Source organism: Heterodontus francisci, chromosome 13, assembly GCF_036365525.1.
Source record: "Heterodontus francisci isolate sHetFra1 chromosome 13, sHetFra1.hap1, whole genome shotgun sequence".
In the NCBI taxonomy this organism is placed as follows: Eukaryota; Metazoa; Chordata; class Chondrichthyes; order Heterodontiformes; family Heterodontidae; genus Heterodontus; species Heterodontus francisci.
The window spans coordinates 115,951,193-115,957,192 of NC_090383.1; the positions used below are offsets into that span (position 1 = coordinate 115,951,193).

The 6,000-nt window shown below is 44.4% G+C and overlaps 1 long non-coding RNA gene across 1 annotated transcript in view; it reads right to left on the reverse strand.

The window, feature by feature from the left end:
• Positions 1-4,606, reverse strand: part of LOC137376155 (uncharacterized) — a 39,640-nt gene extending 35,034 nt beyond the window's left edge. The window contains exon 1 of the long non-coding RNA XR_010976137.1: positions 4,539-4,606. This is a non-coding gene — a long non-coding RNA (uncharacterized lncRNA). The remainder of the gene's footprint in view (positions 1-4,538) is intronic.
• Positions 4,607-6,000: the final 1,394 nt, after the last annotated feature.

Sequence of the window (6,000 nt, forward strand, 5' to 3'; positions counted from 1 at the left end):
AAGCTCCCACAAACAGTAATGTGATAATGACCAGATAATCCGTTTTTTGTGATGTTGATTGTGTGATAAATATTGGCCAGGACACTGGGGAGAACTTCTTGAATAGAAGACTATGCTGATAGGGTGAGATGAGGAAGGGTGGGAGGAGGCTCGTGTGGAGCATAAATACTAACATGGATCAGATGGGCCGAATGGCCTGTCCTGCGTACTACATGGTGGCTGTGTTCAGAAGCTTTGTAATATACATTAGCATTTATATCAATCCACTACGCTCCATTCAGTGTCACAATCCATTGTAACATAGGCACAAAACAAAGCACTGAGCAGTGATCAGGCCTCAGACACGTATGCTTCAATAGGGTATCAGGCAGTACACTTCTGAACTGAGCTACCACAGGAGTTAAACTTTGTTGCAGAACTGACACAATGAAAGCCTATTATCAGTGTCGGCCTTGGCTCAGTGGGTAACACACTTGCCTGTGAATCTGAGCGTCCTAGGTTTAAGTTGCACTCCAGAGACTTGTGCACAAGATCTAAGCTGACACCTCAGCACAGTACTGAGGTGCTGCCTTTTGGCTGAGATGTTATACCAAGGCCCTAAACTGAAGAAGGGGTAGGTCAGCTGTAAGAGTGGGAGGACTGAGGGAAATGCTACTGCTCCACATTTTACGGCACAGAGCTTTGCCTGACAAGAGGGTTGTCTCTGGAATTTGAGTGCGGTTTGTGATTTTGGGCCCACATGATTACACACGGGTTAAGAATTTGAGCACGATGAGCTCCATACCTGAGTTCCCCGCATGTATTCGCTCTGTTGCGCGCATCCCGATGTCAGGAAGACTTGATTGTAAGAGAATTTTTCCCACAACACCTTCAGTCCTTTTCACAAACAGCTGCATTTTTTTCTGTCCTATGATTTTCCCCTTGCCTCTGGTGGACACACTGACCCACGTTGGAGTGGGTTTGATGAGTGCTGACTGCCATCTGGTGTCTCAGCCGAGTGACCATTCTTCAGGACCATTGTTCGAGGCCCTGACTGAATTCAACTGCTGGACCTTATTCAAATGCTTTTGGCCAGAAAATGGTAGTATCTGGCCCATGTGCTTGCAGCATTTGGGTCAAGGTGAGTTTTCTGCAGTGAGTTCTGAAGAAAGGTCACTGACCTGAAACGGTAACTCTGCTTCTCTCTCCACAGATGCTGCCAGACCTGCTGAATATTTCCAGCATTTCTTGTTTTTATTCGAGTTTACTACATCTTGACTTTTAAAAGAAAGAAAGAACTTGCATTTATATCGCAACTTTCACAATGTCAGGACATCCCAGACCACTTTACACCCAATGAAGTACTTTTGACAAGTTGCCACTGTTGTAATGTAGGAAATGCAGGAGCCAATTTGCACACAGCAAGCTCCCACAGACAGCAATGGGATAATGACCAGATAATCTGTTTTTGTGATGTTGGTTGAGGGATAAATATTGGCCAGGACACCTTTCCTGCTCATCTTTGAAATAGTGTATTGGAATTGTCAGTATTCACCTGAGAGAATAGACAGGGCTTCAGTTTAACATCTCAGCCCGAAGACAGCACATCAGAATTGCACCAAGATGTCAGTTTAGACTTTGCATTCAAGTCTGTGGAGTGGGACTTGACCCCATGACCTTCAGACTCAAAGGTGAATGTGTTACACACTGAGCCACAGCTGATAGATTTTCATTGAGTCAGTTCTGTGACAAAGTCTAACTCCCACAGTAGCTCAGTTCAGAAGTGTCCTGCCTGATATCCTACGGAGCCACACATGCCTGAGGCTTGATCACTGCTGTGTGCTGTGTTGTTTGACCTGAACCAAGGATCTACAATTAGCTTTAGCACACCAGTGCTAAGGATGAGGGGAGAACAGCCACTCAGTATTCCCACGACTGATTGCTCGCTAACGATCGCCTGCTAGAAGGAACTCATACTGGCATTGGGTGAGGGCTGCCTTACAATACTAGTTAAGTAGCCTGCCCACACTCAAGTTATTCCCTCTCCCATGGCTGGAAATGCTGAGAGCATTTGTAGCCTCTCCCAGCGGAGATCAGGAAACTTGGGACTTCCTGGCATGTACAGACTTGGAACAGCGCTAAGCCCATGAGGGAGCTTCCCTTGAACTCTTAATTTAAGGCAACATTTGGCTACGTCTCCCCACCCAATTCAATTTTCAGTTACACTGCAACCTCACTTGCCACAATTGACGTAAATGCTTTGTAGTTCTGTTGTTAAGAAGGCCACTGATTACTCATATTACACATCCTCTGGGCATTTGCAATGTAACGTGTACTACACTGCATCATGCAGCCCATACCAACAAAACAGTTCCTCATGTAGTGCTGCGTGGTTCAGCAATTAAGTGCTTCTGCATGGTTTGCCTCCAGCAGAAGGCTGCGGTTTCAAAGGATATTAAAACCAAGACACAACAGTGCTGTAAATGTACATATGGAACAGTATCAGGACCGAAACTACTGACACACAGGACTGCCTTCAGTTGCTTTCCAAACAAAAGGGGAATGATATGGTTTCCCCCAATAGCTCAGCTGGTTAAGGCAGTGAGCGTTTTACGTTGCCTACTTCCTTTGCTCCACCATTGGCGGCCACGCCGTCAGTTCTCTGGGTCCTGAGCTCTGGAATTCCCTTAATAAAATTCTCCTCCTCTCCACCTTAAAACCTACCTCCTTGACCACACTTTTGGGCGCCTGTCCTAATATCTCCTTATGTGCCTCAGTGCCAGATTTTGTCTCATTACGTTCCTGTGGAGCAGCATGGGAATTTTTCTTCTATGTCAAAGGTGCTATATAAATGCAAGTTGGTGTTGAGTAGCTGACGCCTACAGATGAGGAATATCGCAGGTTCAATACTGATCTGGGATGAATTAGTTACAATCGTAACTACGATCAGTGAGCATGGGGAAATTTAACACATTTCTCTGCTCCATACCATATCTGATGGTGCGATTATAGGAACATAGGATCGGGAGAAGGCCATTCAGCCCCTCGATCCTGTTCTGCCATTCAATGAGATCATGGTTGACCTGCGATTTAACTCCATGTACGGAGTTTGACCCCAGCAAGGAGTAGGGAAAGGGTAGGAAGAAAAACTGTGCGGTACAGTCATGTGTAATTATGTTATGAACACTGTCATAGGCCCTTACTAAATGAATGAGCTACCTGCCTCTTCTGTAATTCAACTCCATTCCCACTATCAATTATTGAGTGTACACATTCTTCATTCCAGCTTTCACTCATAAGAAGCAGTCGGTAGTCCAGTGGGGCGGAGCTCAGCTCAACAGGCAGGTAAGGAACTCATCGACAATGCAAAACTGGACTGTTGGCAAAATTGATAAAACACAAAACATTCATTGAATTCACAGTAGAATGAACTATTTATAAAGCCCGAGACCATTCCAGGATTGAATGTTGCCCTCACATCTGAGAAGGTTCCTCCAACACCTGACTTGCATAACTCCGCTGTATAACAGACCATTTCTTTAGGCAAATGCTGCAACCATTCTGACCCACAAACAGTGAGTGAAGTGAATGATTAGTCAACCTCTTGGTTAGTGGTGCTGATTGAGGGAGGGGAAGGAGGCCTGGACTGGGAGAACGTCTTGCTCTTCTTTAGGTAGCACAGTGGGATCTTTAACACCCGTTGGAAGAGGTAACAAGGGCCATGTCTAAGGAATACAATGTCTGTCAATACATGGCTCGAGTGTCAATGTAGTTTATGTACTCAGGTCCTGGTGAAGGACCAGAGGTGAGAATGCTACCAACAGATCTATGCTTGCAGTAAGCCTGTGTATGCAGTTAGTAATCTCTGAAGACATATGTGTTAACAATAATCTGTTAGTGTGCAAACCTGATCTGTTGTGTTGCAGCTCCCCGGACATAAATTACTGCACTTGCAATGTTTAGTCTCCCTGACTGTCCAGGTTGATGTAGGAAGAGAGGAAAATGAAATCCATAAGGATTGAAACGTGTAATTAAATGTTTCTGTCGCTATTGTAATATATGTGTCCTCAAAGATTACTAAGCACACAAATGCCGGCTGCTGTGAATTAAATTAACAGGCATTCGGGATGTCATTCAGACGGGTCTTAGGTAGACTGCTGCCTGCAGGCCATACAAAGCAACATAAAAGGAAGATTTGTGTTACAACCTATATATTATTATGGCTGCTTTCAGAACTATTGCATCTGGTCTAGCTGTTAAATCAATGAGCTTAAATGCCTAACAAAGGATAAATTCAGATGAAGGAGGTTCTTCGGCCCATTTGTTCCCATCGCTTCCAAATTAACCCCACCATCTCCCCAGTGTATCTTTCAGGCTGACAGGACCATGATTTACCAGCTCACCCAAAGGACAGCACCTCTGGCAGTGCAGCACTCTCTCAATACTACGCTGAAATACCGGCCTAGATCATCCGCCTAACCTCACAATTTTCTTACTTGTACAGGAGAGTGCCACCAATTGAGCCAAGGCAAGATCTTAAGAACATAGGGACATCTTACCTGTGAGAACAGATCATATGGAGTTCAGAGCGGTAAAGTGTTCAGCCATTTCTATGTTGGCTTTCGTGGTGTCTTTCCGCCACGTTGGTCTCGGATAGTCAGCGGAAACCCCAACCTCAAGCAACCGAGGGTAGTTGCTGAGAAGATCTGTTGTTCTTCCAGCATCTTCCAGCATCAGGGGCCGGTGACACAAACACTTCATTATACCAGATATAAAACTCGCTTAAAGAAAGAAAAAGAAAGAACATGCATTTATATGGTGCCTTTCACATCGCCAGGATGCCCCAAAAAGCTTTAGAAGTGTAGTCACTGTCGCAATGTAGGAAACACTGCAACCAATTTGCACACAGCAAGGTTCCACTAACAGCAGTGAAATAACCAGATAATCTGTTGTCAGGTGTTGTTTGAGGGAATAGATATTGGCCAGGATATTGCAGAGGGGAGGGAGGAGGTGGCGTGAGTGGTGGGTGGTCGGGGGAGAGGTGGGGAGAGCTCCCCTACTCTCCTTCGAACAGTGTCATGGGATCGTTTGCATCCACCTGAGAGGCCAGATGGGGCCTCAATTTTATATGGAAGGAGGGTTCACCTTGCGGCCTGTCAGGCTGTTAATCAGCCTGCCAATCCTTCCATTACTGCACACTATGCTAAGAGTGAAGAGCGTGAAGATACAAAAACAACAATATCTGCATGTTTCCGTGTGCCAGCATCGTGAATGAGTAATATTTCAGGGATTCCTGTTGACAATTACAAGTCTAAATAACAGGGTCATGACTCTGTGTGACTTGGCCAATGATAAAAATCATACATCTCTTTTAAGGTTTGTATCCTGAGCTAATTTTTGTGGCTTCTCTTTCTGCGCAAGAATGGCAGCTTGCCTTTTTAAGATAACAGTTGTTTGAGTGTAAATCAACAGTTTCCAAATTAGTTTAAAGTGAATGAAGAGCATAAGAGCCCATATAACAAGCAGAACAGCTTCCCGAGGAGGAGTGATTACTAAGGTTCATCTACCTGTTGAGAGGTCTTCATAACTCATTTATCCCTGCAGGGTCTTTTGTAAACCTGAAAAAAAACCCATAATAATCTCTGACTGTTCGTGTTACCATCACATCATGCCATCCCAATTTGAATAGGATGTGTTAACAATAGATTTACATGTGGGCCATCAATGCATGTCTACATAATAAAGATAAGGATGGTCTAACGCAAAAGCAATCAAGCAGTTAATTATGGTGGAACCTTCCTCACACTGTGGTAATTTTGTTTTCACTTATAGGCCCAAGGATATCACAATTGATTGGTGGAGAGATTAGGAGAGGAGACAACAACAACAACAATTTATATTTATATAGCACCTTTGATGTAATAGAATGTCTCGAGGTGCTTCATTGGAGCATTATAAAGCAAAATTAGAGACTGAGCCACAGTAAGTGATCTTTGGGGAGATGGCCAAAAGCTTGGTTAA